This window comes from Amblyomma americanum, chromosome 11 (assembly GCF_052857255.1).
Source record: "Amblyomma americanum isolate KBUSLIRL-KWMA chromosome 11, ASM5285725v1, whole genome shotgun sequence".
NCBI classification, from domain to species: Eukaryota; Metazoa; Arthropoda; class Arachnida; order Ixodida; family Ixodidae; genus Amblyomma; species Amblyomma americanum.
In genome coordinates this window covers 130,386,634-130,403,230 of record NC_135507.1, presented here as the reverse complement: position 1 = coordinate 130,403,230, position 16,597 = coordinate 130,386,634, and the positions used below count along the sequence as shown (strand labels likewise).

General features: G+C 49.1%; 1 protein-coding gene across 1 annotated transcript in view; it reads left to right on the top strand.

Moving 5' to 3' along the window:
• The window catches only part of LOC144109893 (uncharacterized), a 651,790-nt gene that overhangs the window by 520,979 nt on the left and 114,214 nt on the right, over positions 1-16,597 (top strand). The window lies entirely within an intron of this gene.

Below are 16,597 nucleotides of genomic sequence, written 5' to 3'. Positions count from 1 at the left end.
TCTATTTCCCAGTTGCGGCCTGCACCTGAAAACGTCCATCGCCTGGGCAAGCCCAGACGCCCAGCCGATCAAGTTTGCCTCCGAACAGCGAAAGCGTCCACTGCGCCTGCGCTGTGACACGCCTCAAACGCCGCCGTCCCTGACGCTACAAAAGGAACTGCTTCATAGCCTCCAGCTACATTTGGCAGTAGCGACGACCCGTGTGCGCGCCTGTGTAACGCTTTGCTTCTATTGCCCAGCTGTGGCCTGCACCTGAAAACGTCCATCGCCTGGGCAAGCCCAGACGCCCAGCCGATCAAGTTTGCCTCCGAACAGCGAAAGCGTCCACTGCGCCTGCGCTGTGGTACGCCCCGAACGCCGCCGTCCCTGACGCTACAAAAGGAACTGCTTCATAGCTGTTAACGCTGTGTCGTCCCTTCCCTTTGTCCCTCGAGCACGAACCCCATCCGCGGTTAGCGAGCGGGAACGCTGCATCCGCGGAGTGGGAGTGCGGGCGGGGCGGAAGGCTTTGTCCCCCCATATTTCCACAATGGCGCCCAACGTGGGGCATGCTCTTGGGACGAGGGACGACAGTCAGTTCGGTTCGTGGAATGCCCGCCCGGATTTAGAACAGCGTTAGGCCTGACCCGAATTCGGAGTCGCTAGCAAGGCGAAGATGCTTTCTTGACAGCGAGATGAGCGTAATAGCAGCATGGGAGGATTGCCGTGCATGCTACGCTTTTGATGAGCACTTCATCGGTACACCTGTGGAAGGTGAACCTACGAGGTCCGCTCATGGAGAGCGAGACCGAGGCGTCCACGGAGAACAGCAAGCCAGAAGCGAGTGAATGCGGAAGCCTGGAGGGTGGCCCGATTTTTCTTGTACATAGTTGTAAATATTCTCTGTTCTGTCTCTTTGGCTCTGGGAGCCGGGTGCCGTAGTCAGCTGTTTTGGATTGCAGTCGTGATTACAGGAAAAGCACCGGGGCGCTGCGACACCGCGAGAAGCGGTAGGCGCCGTTCGCGTTAGGGTCACCTTGGCAGAAACGTATCTCCTCGTGGCGTTGTCTTCTAGCTATTGTCCTTGGCCCTTTGTTGGCACCCGGAAGTGTAAGAGCGAGTAGGCCTAAGGCTCTTCGGGAGCTGCCTGTCGCTTTTGGGAGGACACAGTAGTACCGTGGCACAAGCACGCGCAAACGGGCTTGCTTGTTGTATATTTAACCTCGCTAGAGCCGAGAGGTCTCGCTCAACTACAGAAAGCTGGCTTTGTTCGAACGAACTTACTTTTTTGGGCTGCGAAGCGAATTTATAATTTCGCGGAACCAGAGACGCTAACGCAGCTCAAGTGAGCTTAACATCACCATGCCGGAAAGCGAACCGCGAATGTGCTTCGTCCGAAGTGAGCCAGCTACGTTCAAATGAACCGAGCGTTTGGGCGGTGCCGGATAGGATTGTTTGGCACTTGCATTGCTCCGCACTTTACCAAATGGTGAGTTTACGCGGTCTCCATTGTTTTTGATGCAAACTTTTGGAGATCCTAGCAGCGATATGCAGAGTTCAAGAGAAGCTGCCCCGGCCTGCTGTCCATTGTATGGGTCTCTGCCTGCTGCCTTGCGGCCATGAGTCATCGAGCTGCAGAGTCTCCGGCGAGCAGTTTGCAGCGGCTACGAGAGGGGGGCCAGCCCATCTACCTTCCAACAAAGGCGCGTCGGCGCGAACAACACCCTCCCGACACGCTAATTTTGGATGCCTGCCGCGGGACAAGGACGGGTGCTTGGTGACCTTGCTGCTCATCGGATGACCCCGGCACCCCGCCTGTACGAGCTGTCTTGCAGTCATCATCGCAACGCTCGTGGCCCCTTCGTCGATGGCATCCATGGACGGGTTCAACCGTAGGCCGACATTTAAGGAGGGAGGGATGTGGAGAACCTGTTTCCCCCCTCCGTTTCGATGCGGCCCATCTTCATCGTCGGCCGTCGGGACGGACAGCCACCGGCTGGGCGAGGATGGAAGTCTCCCTCATGGGGGAAAGGGAACGGCGACGGGAGCGCCACCTCGTAGGTTACGCGGAATTCTGCGGATCCGGAGAGAACCTCTTCGGGATCCGGCCAGCGTCGTGAGCGGTTGGAGCCGCACGCTCCCGTCACCTTCCGCGGCAGGCGCACGGGGATGCGTTGTGCCTTGCCGCTGGACTTCTGGTTCCAGGCAGCGAAGCGGGCGCAGCAAACGTGCGCTCTGGTCGCCTTCCCCGGCAAATGCTAGGGAATGGCTTTGCCTCAAGAATGCGGCGCGCACGGGAGAACCCGGCCGCCATTATCGGCGCATACAAACGTTCGCCGCCGATACCTCCGAAGTCGCGCCCCTGCCCCAGCCGGTAAGTCGGAAGTCCTTCTCACGTAGCCTTCTATTTCCGAGGAATGCCTCGTTGATGTTTTGTAGCTAGCTGGCCCGCTCTGTGTATTGATTGCAAGTGTAATAAATAGCATATGAGTGTTAACGCTGTGTCGTCCCTTCCCTTTGTCCCTCGAGCACGAACCCCATCCGCGGTTAGCGAGCGGGAACGCTGCATCCGCGCAGTGGGAGTGCGGGCGGGGCGGAAGGCTTTGTCCCCCCATATTTCCACAAAGCCTCCTGCTACATTTGGCAGTAGCGACGACCTGTGTGCGCGCCTGTGTAACGCTTTGCTTCTGTTTCCCAGCTGTGGCCTGCACCTAAAAACGTCCATCGCCTGGGCAATCCCAGACGCCTAGCCGATCAAGTTTGCCTCCGAACAGCGAAAGCGTCCAATGCGCCTGCGCTGTGATACGCACCGAACGCCGCCGTCCCTGACGCTACAAAAGGAACTGCTTCATAGCCTCCTACTACATTTGGCTGTAGCGACGACCCGTGTGCGCGCCTCTGTAACGCTTTGCTTCTATTTCTTAGTTGCGGCCTACACGTGAAAACGTCCATCGCCTGGGCAAGCCCAGACTCCCAGCCCATCAAGTTTGCCTCCGAACAGCGACAGCGTTTACTGCGCCTGCGTTGTGATACGCCCCGAACGCCGCCGTCCCTGACGCTACTAAAGGAACTGCTTCATCGCCTCCTAAATACATTTGGCAGTAGCGACGACCCGTGTGCGCACCTGTGTAACGCTCTGCTTCTATTTCCCAGTTTAGTGAAAGTGCAGTTTTTTCCCTTCCTGTTTCCTGTACATCGTCGTTACTGCCAAGTCGATAACTTAGTGCTTTTTCCTCAAATAGTCTTGTGGACCTTGGTTTTTGCACAGCTGTTTGTTCTTATTGATTTGCATCGTTTTGACTGTACGTTAATACTTGTTGAGATGAAGGACGAGATAAAAAGCAGAATTTGCCAAGATGAAAGAGGAAATGAAACAGGAACTCAAGGTTTTCCGCGAGTCGATGGAAACGGACCTGCGTAGTGAAATCCGAGACCTAAAGAATGAACAAAAGAATATAACCCAAAGCCTTGAATTCGCGCATGCAACAACAGAAGATCTAAAAAAGAAACTGGATGACGAGGTTGCTAAAAACCGCCAGATAGAAGCTCAAAACGAGGCACTTCAAACGAGGCTGACGTCGACGGTGACCAAATTGAAAGACGTAGAAATCCGGCTAACCCTCTCCGGGCATTACTCACGGAAGAACAACCTTGAGATGCAGGGTGTGGTTAAAACTGAACACGAATCATTCCCTGATGTTCTGGCAAAGATCTGATATGTTATAAAAGAGCCAATTACTGAGGCGGACATCGAAATCTGCCATCGTGTGCCGACCCGAAATCCCGATAAAAGTAACATCATCGTCCAGTTCCGGGCACGCACTAAGCGCGATAACGTCCTAGCGAAAGCGAAAAAAGCTCGTTTCACGGACAGCAACATCGGTATTAACACTTCAGAGCCCGTCTACATAAACGGGCACCTATGTCCAGCACCTAAAAAACTTCTAGCCATGACTGTTAAGAAGAAGTACGAAAGCAGTTGGAAGTCCGTTTGGACAAGCAATGGAAAGACCTACGCAAGGCAGGCCGATGGCATGCAGGCAGTACAAATCCTCAGTGAAGCTGAACATCTTTTTGACTTCATTACTTTAAATAAGTATTCATTATTTCTTGGTGGCGATGTAAACATTGACATGCTAGTAAATTCAACCTGTCGAACTGGTCTGCTGTCTGTTTTTGATGCATATGGCTTTGTTAACCTCATAAATGAGCCCTCACGTATAACATCATCCTCGCAATCTCTAATTGATGTATTTGTTACAAATGTTGAATAACCTGCAATCTCAGGAACTCTTGTATGTGATATTAGCGATCACTTTCCTATTTTCGTATTTATTCAGGATAAATATGCCCCCAAGACAGACAGCTCTCCTCCGTTCCTTTTTCAAAGCGTCACCGATACTTCTTTGAACAGTTTTCGCACTGATATTCAAGCCCACGACTGGACTCATGTTCTTGAAAAAACTGATGTTGATTCCATGTATGACGCTCTCATGTCGGATATTACAATCCTGTACAAAAAAAAACATTTCCCGTACATGTCACGCGTAAATAACAAACTCACGGAAGCCAAGTATTACAAGCTATCTTCTAGCTCAAATTAAAATAAAAAATAAGCTATACTGGAACTTCGTAAAATCAAAGGATGTGTCAGAGCTTCAAACGTTTAAATCATTCAGGAATCGTTTAAATGCCAAACTTAAGCATACCAAGCATCAGTATTTCATGGCGTATTTCAATGATGCAATTAAAAATACTGATTTGCTGTGGAAGCTTTTAAACAGTCTTCTACGATGCAAAAGACAAGCTGTACTTACAAGCATGAGGGTGGGTAGTACAGATGTGACTGGCAAGGTGCTCTCTGATATGCTGAATGACCACTTTATTGGTGTGAGTGCCTCAAGCAGACTGCTGGCAATAAGTTCGGTCCCACTTGCCGGACGAATTTCAAAGAGTAATAGCATGGTATTCTTTCCCCACAACTGCGACAGAAATTAAATCTGCATTTCAGGCAATTAAAAATTCTAAATCACTGGATGTCAATGACATGCAGATTTCTCCAGTTAAGTATGCCCTTGATCTGATTGCGCCTGTCTTATGCCAAGTATATAACCTGGTTCTATAATGCAGCTGTTTTCCCAGGAACATGCAGATTGCAAAAGTGGTGGCCCTATACAAAGGAGGTGATAAAAATAACATAACTATCGTCCCGTCTCCGTACAGCCTATAATTTCAAAAGGTATGGAAAAGATAATGCACACGCGTCTTTACAGTTTCCTAAAGAAGTTCTCTCTGATCTCGCCCTATCAGTATGGCTTCGTGAAAGGAAAATCCACGGAATCAGCACTATTAGCTGAAAAGGAACACATCATTGACGTTTTTGAACGTAAAGAACTTGTACTAGGTCTGTACATTGATTTTTCAAAAGCGTTCGACTGTGTACATCATGAAACCTTATTGTCTAAGCTGGAGGACTACGGAGTGCGCGACAGTTCAAATCTTCTTCTTTCTTCATATCTTAATAACAGGTGCCAATATGTAAATCACAATAATCATAATTCTAACATAAAGAGAATCCATTCCGGCGTAGCACAAGGAAGTATCCTTGGGCCTTTGTTATTTGTTGTGTATGTTAATGATATTTTTCCCAGCATGACCCCATATCATGGGTCGGCTCCGCGGATGATACTGCTCTGTTTTTCAGAGGGGCAAATATTGATGATTTAATTTACTCTGCAAACCATGCACTGTCATTTGTTAGCGACTGGTCGCAAAGAAATCATTTACGGTTGAACGCCAGGAACAAAAACTAGGAACAAAAATGTTAGCCCCGAAGGTAAGATACTTTTAGACGGTGTGGAAGTAGGTATTGTTAATAAAATTAAGACCCTTGGCGTAACATTTTCTGAGATCCTTACGTGGAATAAGCATGTTGAAGTACTCTGCAATAAACTTAACAAGGTTTGCGGGATACTAAACAGACGAACTTGCTTTGGGGCTAGTTGGTTCATGATTGAAGTTCTGAAAGGCGCAAAATACATGCACACAGGAAAAAAAAAGTCATCCCCCTTTTTTCCTGTGTGTGTGTCTTTTGCGCCTTTCAGAACTTCAACTAAAGAGACACCGCCACTTCCTACCAACCGCAGTTAAACGCGTAATTATAACGCACTATTTCTCTCTACACTAAACTACTGCCATCTAATCTGGTCAACTACATCTAAGGAAAACACAGGGAAACTTAAAATCTGTCAGAAACGTACCTTGCGTGCGATTGCTAATATTCAATTCAATTCAATTCTTTATTCACCAGAAAACTGGACGGTCTCCAGGGCTAAAAGTTGCTGCCTGCAACTTGACTGGGGCCCTGGAGCTGTTTACAAAGCGGCAGCAGACATTGGTGGCAGAGTACGCTAACATTAATTACAAACACTGAGTAGCAGAAGGCATCAGAAAATACAGACCTGCTGCATGATTTATCACAACAATAGATTCTTATCAATTACAATTGAGAAAAGTGTACTCGTAGCTCTTTTGGGGATTTGAAGGCTACCTGTTTGTGTTGATTTAATAAGACCGGCATATTGTGTTTTAATGATTGCAATTTGTACTGAGTGCGAAAGTATGGGACTAACCAGGGTTCGGAAATTCGAGTTAAAGAAGGAGTAGCTCTAGGTTGCAGAAATGCCATCGAACGAAGGAAACTCTGGCTGTCATGCTGTGAAAAATAGAAAGCATGTAGCAATCGGTGTTCATAGTGATAGACAAAACTAATAATATTGTATTTTGCAAAGAGATGTCTTGTCGTAGAGTGATGATCAATATTGTCTAAGTAGCGAAGGTACCTTTTTTGCAGAACTATTATCTTCTCAATGTTTGCTCTTGTGGTGCTTGCCCACACCATGTCATGCGCATACATCTGATTACTTTCATCACTTTAAACTTCTTCCCATAGAATCCATCTATCTTTTTCATCTCACGTCTAACTATTGCTCGTCCGTTTTGGCGTGTAACCACAGCTTCCTGGACTTAATAAATCTTCAACCCCACATTTCCTTCTACAATACTCGTCGAAATGACTCATGGGTTGGGCCTTTCTGTCGTACAGATTATGGTCGCCAGTTCATTTCTGATCACGCAGCTGTTCTTTTAAATAACCTTGCGGCCATCGATGTCTGCCCGGAAAAGATGTCCAAACGAGCAGTTTATGCACATTTTCTTGCAGCTAACGCCTGATAAATTTTGTATGCTTGTGTTTGTACTTTTTGGAGTTCTTGATGTTTGTTACTTGCTGCTTATTTTATTGTATCCCGTGTTTTTGACTACCATGAAGTGTTCTGTACTGCTGCATATTCTTTTTCTGAAAGGTGTTGAAAGGTTCTTTTATAGGAATTGCGTTTAAGCTGAAGTGTATTTAAAGCAATCTGTTTCTAACTAACTTTTTGAAGCTAAATATGTTTTTTTTTTTTCAAACTGCTGCCGAATTGTTCATGAGGGGGCCGGGCTTCGTCAAGCCGCAATCATGCGGCTTTTACCCGCCACCCCCTCATTCTCCTTGAGAGAGAAAATAAAGATTTGATTTGATTTGAAGTCAACGTCCCCACTTCTTAGGGAGCATTCCGGGACATCTGTTTCGGGAGGCAGCCGTAGTAGAATTTGCTATGCTTTGCCTGCCATACATTTCATGCTCCCCTTCTCTTTCGACGACGACACAGGCTACATTTTGTTTATGTATTTTTCTACCATCGAAATGCAGCCGCTGGAGTGAAAGTAAAAAAAAAATCGGCAAAGGGGCTAATTCATGGTGAATTTTGAATCCGAAGAAATATATCATGTTTAATCACTTCTTATTTTGGATAACTGGCTACTGTTAGCAATCGCTGTGTGCTGCTCCAATACTGCAAATGCATTCCAGTTCCCGTACACATTCTCAGTGAAAACTGAAAGCCAAACTGAATTTATGCTGCTAGGCGGCCACCGGTACCGTCGGGCCTTTGTTGACTTTTTTTTTCCAGCCTGTTCGTCATAGCGTCGTGGTGTGCGTGCTTCACCGGTTGACGAGAACGCGTTTTCGAGGTAACGTAGTAAAACGAAGTGTTTTTAGTGTGCATATATGGCTGGAAAAGTGCGCAGGTTCGTTCACTGCCGTCCAAGTGCCGTATATGGCGTATCGGGAGGACAGAAGCAGCCACTCTGCCGAATGCGTTTCGTTGTTCTAGATTTTATTTAATTTTTTTATTTAAAACATACTGCAGTCATTGAAGACCAAGCAGGAAGGGCAATACAGGTCACAAAAAATGCAATTCAGCGCCACCATTGGGAAGCAATCACAAAATATAAAACGAACAGGGTGCAGTGCAAACACATGATATAAAGTAGAAAAGGGGAAAATGAATCGGCAAGCATTAAAGCAATATATATATCTATATATATATATATATATATATATATATATATATATATATATATATATATATATATATATATATATATAAAGGAAAAAATCAGCACAGGGTTTTTCGTACACTTGCTTCAAAAACTGTCGCATTATCCGCATTATCAGCGGAAAAAACATATCTTGGAAGAGCATTCCACTGGGTGCCAGTGCGTGGAAAAAAAGAATTTTTAAATCTGTTAGTACGTGCAAAGATTGGTTCCAGGTTGTGACGGTGGGAGTGCCGAGTTTGACGACTCACACGTGGATGAATGAACAATTGTGGATTGATGCCAAGTTGGTGATTGTTGAGCAGATACAGAAACCGCAGCCTGGAAATCATTCGTCAGCTTTCTAACGTCAAAATGTTGTTAGCACTCATCAGAGACGATGGTGAATCTAATCGGCCATATGAATTGAATATGAAACGGACGGCTTTTCTCTGTATCATTTCTAGTTTGGTTACGTTTTCTTCAAGTAAGGGTCCCATACTACACAAGCATACTCCAGCTGAGGTCTGATTAGGGTATTGAATGCAAGCAGCTTAACATGGGAAGGGGCTGATCTTAATTTAAAATGAAGAAAACCTAGTTTCTTAAAGGCTGATGCACAGGTTTTATTAATGTGGCCGTCCAATTCAAGTGTTTAGTTATCGTCACACCTAGGTATTTATACTCATCGGCCTGAACTATTGGATATTCGTTGATTTTGTACAAAAACTGAAACGGGGTTTTCTTGTTAGTTACCTGAAGAAGGACGGATTTTTCTCGGTTTAATTTCATAGACCAAAGGCTACACCACTGGTGTACAGCATTAAGGTTATTGTTCAAAGCAATTTGGTCATCGGTACAACGAATAGTTTTGAACAGAACGCAGTCATCTGCAAATAGCCTGATACTAACAGATGCGATGTCAACTGAGGCAACGATGTCATTAATATATATTAAGAATAAAACAGGGCCAAGGACACTACCCTGAGGGACCCCAGAGCCAACCGGTAAAATTTCAGAGGAGCAGCCATTGACGTGGACGAACTGTTTTCGGTTACTGAGGTAGGCTTGAATCCATTTCACTATCGGTAGAGGAAGACCAATGTTCTGAAGTTTTAGTATTAATTTGCTATGTGAGACACGATCAAACGCTTTGCTGAAGTCTAGGAATATCATATCTATTTGCTCGGCCTTATCAAGAGAGGATGCCACTTCGTGAATGGTAGTTACCAGTTGAGTAACAGTTGAAAGACCTTTCCGAAATCCATGCTGGAAACAACAAAATATTGTGTTTTTCGAGAAACGCAATTATGAAGTTTGACACGATATGTTCCATGAGTTTACATATGCTGGAGGTTAATGAAATTGGAGGATAGTTTCCAACATCAAGACGGTCACCTTTTCTGAAAACCAGAATCACTCGAGCCATTCGCCAATCTTCAGGAAGAACATTGTTTCAAAATGATAACTGGAACAGATTAGTAAGAATATGGGCCGGGGTTCCGCATAGCGACGTAGGAATACGTTAGGTACATTATCAGGGCCGACAGAGGTCTTCACTTTAAGGTTGAGGAGCATATTAAAAATACCTTCGTACGTAATGAAATCGGGTGATAGATCTGGGAGCGAATAATCAAACTGGACGTCATCGTGTGCCGTGGTGAAAACAGAGTGAATGTACTGATTAAAGCGGTTGGAAGTAACGGACGGGTCATGAGAAATGCAATTATTAACAGAAAAATTGACTGGGCTCTTTTTTAGTTTCGCTGAGGTACCGCCAGAACTTCTCAGGTCTATCCTTTAAAAACCGCTGGAGTGAGTGAGTGAAGTATTTTGCTTTTGCTCCGGATAAGTGGGAGGCTAGCGCAGTTTTAAGGGATTGATGGGTGCTATTGAAATGACCACTACGTTTAGCACGTTTTAGCTTGCGATGGATGTGAATAATTTCTCGTGTCATCCATGGGTTCTTTTTGTTAGTTTGTACACGTCTGTTTGGTACATGAGTTTCGAGGCAAAACTCTACAGTTTCCATAACAGACTTCCATAATCATTTCACATCACCACATAAAATTATCAGAAAAATGCCACAGGGTGTCCAAAATGGCTTGGTTATTGGCTCGTGAAAAGTTTTTGACAGTACGAACAGGTTGTTGCTTATGACCTTGTCGATTTGCTATTCGAAAGGACAAGTTTACGACATGATGATCAGAAATGCCAGCGTCTACCGATACCGTATAGTCAGACACATTCCTGTTGACAAAGATTAAATCAGGAGTAGAACGGGCATTTCCAATTTCCCGAGTACAATCAGTTACAGTTTGTACAAGATCGCACGCGAGCATAATATCAGTCAGAGGGTTTTCAATAACATCAAAAACAAATTTTGGGTTACTCCAATTGATTTCGGGAAGATTAAAATCACCAGCAAGAATGAGGCGGCCTTTTTTAAGCAGGCATAAGTGATCGTAAAGCCTAAACAAATAATCAGTAGTGCATGACGGTGCTCTGTGAACAGCACACACTGTGAATAAATGGCCCCAACAATTTACTTGGATAATTAGGCTTTCATGATCTGGGATTTGATTAAGGACAATGCCGTTTAGGGGTTTTTTTAATACTACTGCTATGCCACCGCCCCGTGTGGGTCGGTCGCGACGAAATATTTGGTGGGAGCTGGGTATCAGGACGGAATCACTTACAGCATCATGCAACCAAGTCTCAATGATGACTGTTATGTGAGGGTCATGCACTAAAAGAAGGTACTCTAGCTTATCTGTCTTATTGAGGAGACTGGGCATCCACATTTAACACTCTCAGTTCTTGAGTATTTTCGCCTGCTTTCTGTCAGTCATTCGTGGAATTTGCTGCTGAAGGAATCGAGCGCTCATATTTTGTTTCATTTCGCGATGGAAGAGCCACACGCTCATTTCGTCCGTCATCCCAGACATACAACACGCCGTCAACTTTCAGCTTATTGTGAACAAGGCTGACGCGTTTCTTGGCATCACGTTCTATCTTTGAACTTTCCCACAACAGTTTACGTTTGCGCAGCGTGCATTTGCTATAGTCATTTTGGACATAAGTATTCGACCCCTTGAGTTTTTTAGAATTTTGTAACAGAGCTTGCTTTTCCGTGGTCTTGAAAATACGCGATCACGGGTCTTCGGTTCCCTTGTCGTCCAAGATGATGTTTTGTTTCAAACATCCCAGTTATAACTGCATTTCTTAAAGTGTCTTCGTTTTCATCGGAATGCTCATCAATACCATATTGACACAGGTGATAGAAGAGGAGGACGAAGGGAACTCAGGCGATAGAAGCAGAGGACGAAGAAAATCTTCTTCCTGCTCGTGCTCGCTCTACCGGCTGTGTAGCTCCTTGGTCCCCGAGTGCTTTTGGTGTACTATTCGTTACAAATCTGGTGGAGGCAGTGCTGGGTACGCTTCCAGACCCGCGCAGCCCACCTGTGATCACGAATCTCACCCCGGTCCACCAGCACCGCGGCCGCCGCCTGCGAGGAGAGTCCCCAGAGTTCGGACCCCTTCCGGCAGCCACCAGGACGACACAGCCTCGGACGTCGGAGGAGCCAGCTGCCATGTCAACTGAGAGTAGGCTCCCAGCTCACATCCTGTGCCAGCAGCCACGAACACCCCCGTCTTTTCATGGCGACGTGTTCGAGGACGCCGAGGACTGGCTCGAGACATTCGAGCGTGTCGCCCGTTACAACGGGTGGAGCGATGAGCGGAAGCTCCACAACGTGTATTTCGCTCTCGAAGAGTCGGCGCGGACATGGTTCGAAAACCATGAGGCTTCGTTTCCATCCTGGGAGGCCTTCTGCCGCAACCTGCTCGCCACTTTTCCAAACGCCGACCGCCGGGAGCGAGCTGAAGCTGCGCTACACTCGCGCAACCAGCGCCCGAACGAGAGTGTCCGCATGTTCTTTGAGGACATGACCCGCCTTTTCAAGCGCGCGGACCCCTCTATGTCGGCAGACAAGAAGCTTCGCCATTTAATGCGTGGTGTCAAGCAGGAGCTATTCGCGGGACTCGTGCGCAGCCCACCGCGCACTGTGGCCGAGTTTCTCAGCGAGGCGGCCACCGTGGAGAAGACTCTACAGCAACGAGCCCGCCAATACAATCGTGACGTCAACGCCTTCGGGCCAGACACCTGTTCTATGCATCTCGGAAGCGCCCCGGACGACTTACGCGAACTCATCCGTTCCGTCGTCCGGGAGGAACTCCAAGCCCTTCGGACGCCTTCTAATATGCCATCCTTCGCGTCGCTGACTGACGTCGTCCGCGACGAGGTGCGCCTCGCAGCCCAACAACAAGCATCTGAGGTACCCCTCCAGCTTGACGCAAGACCCACGTACGCGTCTGTACTCTGTCAAGCTCCGACGTCGGGCTACACCATCAATGCCGCGGCTCCATCAGTGCGGCCACCGGGTCCCCCTCGTGACCCCGCTCTGCCAGCCTACGAGCGGACGCGTAAGAGTCAAGTGTGGCGGGCCCCAGACCGTCGGCCCCTCTGTTATCATTGTGGCGAGGCGGGTCACCTCTATAGGGCGTGCCCGTACCGCCGCGTGGGCCTGCGGGGTTTCGCCCCGGACGACCCCTGCCCTCGCAATGGCGAAAGGCCACATGAGATAGCCTCTCACCTATTGGAGCGGCAGAATCTCGTCACATCCGGTCGCCGCGGGTCTCGATCACCGTCCCCAATGCGCTACCGTTCTCCAAGTCCCCGCGGAGCACAAAGCTATTCCGGACGCCGTTCGCCCAGCCCACGCCGGGAAAACTAATGCCGGCGGCCTCCGGAGGCAAGGCCGCTGCTGTAGGGAAATGTGAAGATCCTCCGCCACCATCACGCCGATACGCCATTTCGCTGGGGGCAGGTAGCGACAGCATCCGACACGCTACCTCCGATTTGTACGTAACAATTGATGGAGTCGACGTCTCCGCCTTACTCGACACCAATGCCGATTACTCCGTAATGAGCCGTGCCCTCGCCCAAGAATTATAGTTTTGACGCGGTGGTCTGGGCCGAGCATTCGTACTGCTGGGAGTCACCTGATTACCCCTGCTGGCAAGTGTACTGCAAGGGTCGGCATCCGTGGTTTTCTGTACGTCTGTGAATTCGTGGTACTGTCCGAGTGTTCGAGGGACTTGATCCTGGGCCTCGACTTTCTGCAGACGAACGGCGCTGTCATTGATCTGAACGAAGCCCGGATCACGTTCTCGACGAAACAGGCCGTGGCGCATACCGACAGAGATCCGGGAATCAACGCTCTGCGTATAGTCGACGATGACGTGATGGTGCCACCGCGGTCTAGCGTCCTGGTTCTCGTGAGACATGACTTGTTCCACGATTACGAGGGTATCGCGGATAGCCACCTCCCGCTGCTGCTCGCGAAGAGAATAGCCGTCGCTCGAGGCCTCGTCCAGTTGCATAACGGTTGTACTAGTGTCCTACTCACGAACTTCGCCAACGAGGTTCAGCACCTCGCCAGAGACACGGCTGTTGCCTTACTTCACGAAGTTACTGTGTTGCCTGATTTATGCGCCGTCGGGGCCAGCCCTCAAGACGAGGCCGCACCATGCCACGCCCTCCAGACCGTGAAAATCAACCCGGACTTGGCACCTGAGCAGAAGAATCTTCTGTCTGCTCTTCTAGCAGATTTTGCAGATTGCTTCGCCGCCAGCTCCAGGGTCGGTCGTACACCTGTCGCCAAGCATCGCATCATCACAGACGAGGCCACGCCGCCTGTATGCCAGCGCCCATACCGTGTTTCTCCTAAGGAACGCGAAGCCATTAAAACGCAAGTCGATGAAATGCTTGCAGACGATGTTATTCAGCCGTCAACAAGCCCATGGGCGTCGCCCGTGCTCCTCGTCAAAAAGAAAGACGGCACCTTGAGATTCTGTGTTGATTACCGGAAACTAAACAACGTGACCAAAAAGGACGTTTATCCGCTTCCCAGGATTGACGATGCCCTAGACCGATTACGTGACGCCAGGTTCTTCTCCTCATTAGATCTCAAAAGCGGATACTGGCAGATAGAGGTGGACCAGAGAGACCGAGAGAAGACGGCTTTCGTGACTCCAGACGGTTTATACGAGTTCAAGGTGCTCCCGTTTGGTCTTTGCTCGGCGCCGGCCACGTTCCAGCGTATGATGGACACCGTTTTATCCGGTCTGAAATAGCAGTCTTGCTTGGTGTACTTGGACGACGTCGTCATTTTCTCGCCTACCTTCGATCAACACTTGGACCGGCTGCGCATCGTGCTTCGAGCCCTGAAATGCGCGCAACTAACGATCAAGCCCGAGAAATGTCATTTTGGTTTCAAGGAACTTCGCTTCCTTGGCCATGTTGTCAGCGCACAAGGCGTTCTCCCGGACCCCGACAAGACTGCTGCCGTCTCCAGTTTTCCGCGCCCAACCGACAAGAAGGCACTTCGACGTTTTCGGGGCCTCTGTTCTTACTACCGACGCTTTGTGCCCGATTTCTCCAGAATAGCTGACCCGTTGACAGCACTGACTAGAGACGAAATACCCTTTCTGTGGGGAAGCGACCAAGAAGAAGCTTTTCAGGAGCTCCGCAACCGTCTACACAGCCCCCCGATACTCGCCCATTTCGATAAAGACGCCGCCACCGACATACACACCGATGCCAGCAATGTTGGCCTCGGGGCGGTACTTATCCAGTGGCAGGACGGCGTGGAACGCGTTATCGCTTACGCGAGGCGAACACTTTCGCGATCGGAGGCGAACTATTCGACGACCGAGAAAGAATGCCTTGCGGTGATCTGGACCATCAGCAAGTTTCGTCCATACCTGTACGGACGACCCTTCCGTGTTGTCAGCGACCATCACTCGTTATGCTGGCTGGCAAGCCTTAAAGATCCGTCCGGCCGGTTGGCTAGGTGGAGCCTCCGTTTGCAAGAGTACGACGTGACTGTCGTTTACAAGTCGGGCCGGCAGCACCAAGATGCGGATTGCTTATCACGCGCGCCCGTGGACCACGCTCCGCAAGAAATCACCGAAGATCTTCCTTTCATTTGTGCTCTTAGCCCATCCCATGTGGCTCAGCTTCAACGAACGGACCCGGAGCTAGCGCCGCTCATCGAGCACCTGGAAGGTCACAGTGGTCGGGTTCCGCGTGTTTTTCGTCGTGGCCTGCAATCCTTCACCATGCGAAATGGCGTTCTCTACAAGCGCAACTTTGGAAAGTCCACCGAAACATTTTTACTCGTGGTGCCCACCCAGTTACGACCTGACATCTTGAGCGCTTGTCACGACGAGCCGTCCGCCGGCCACTTGGGAGTCAGTCGCACGCTGTCAAGGATTCGGGAGAAGTACTATTGGCCCAAATTACTTCCATCAGTGCAGACCTACGTGCGAACCTGCCGCGACTGCCAACGCCGGAAGTCTCCACCCATGAAACCAGCCGGATTTCTTCAGCCAATAGCGCCACCGAAGATCCCTTTTCAACAAGTTGGAATGGATCTCCTTGGCCCCTTCCCGAAGTCATCCACTGGAAAACGGTGGATCGCTGTTGCGACGGACTACTTGACACGTTATGCTGAGACCACGTCGCTTGCGAGCGGTACTGCTGCCGAAGTAGCCGAGTTTTTTGTCCACAGCATCGTCCTGCGTCATGGCGCCCCTGCGGTCATTATTACTGACCGTGGGGCAGCTTTCACAGCCCGCCTAACCCAGGCTGTGCTGAAACTGACGCACACCAGCCATAGCCGTGCGACGGCGTACCACCCGCAGACCAATGGCTTGGTGGAACGGCTCAACAGAACTCTCGCCGACATGCTTTCCATGTACGTGGATATAGAGCATAAAACCTGGGACCAAATTCTGCCATACGCTACATTCGTTTACAATACGGCACTGCTGGAGACAACGCGGCTCACTCCCTTGCAGCTTGTCTTCGGCCGTCGAGTTACTACTACGCTGGATGCTATGCTGCCTGTTGACCCCCACTGCGAGAGTGACCCTTAACTCGACATCGCCACTTTTGTGCAGCGTGCGGAAGAAGCGCGGCAACTGGCAAGGCAGCGCATACACCGTCAACAGCAACTAGACGCTGGCCGCTACAACCAGGGACGGCGTTTCGTTGCCTACGAGCCAGGCGACTATGTGTGGATTTGGACGCCCGTTCGTCACCGCGGGCTGTCTGAAACATTACTCCGTC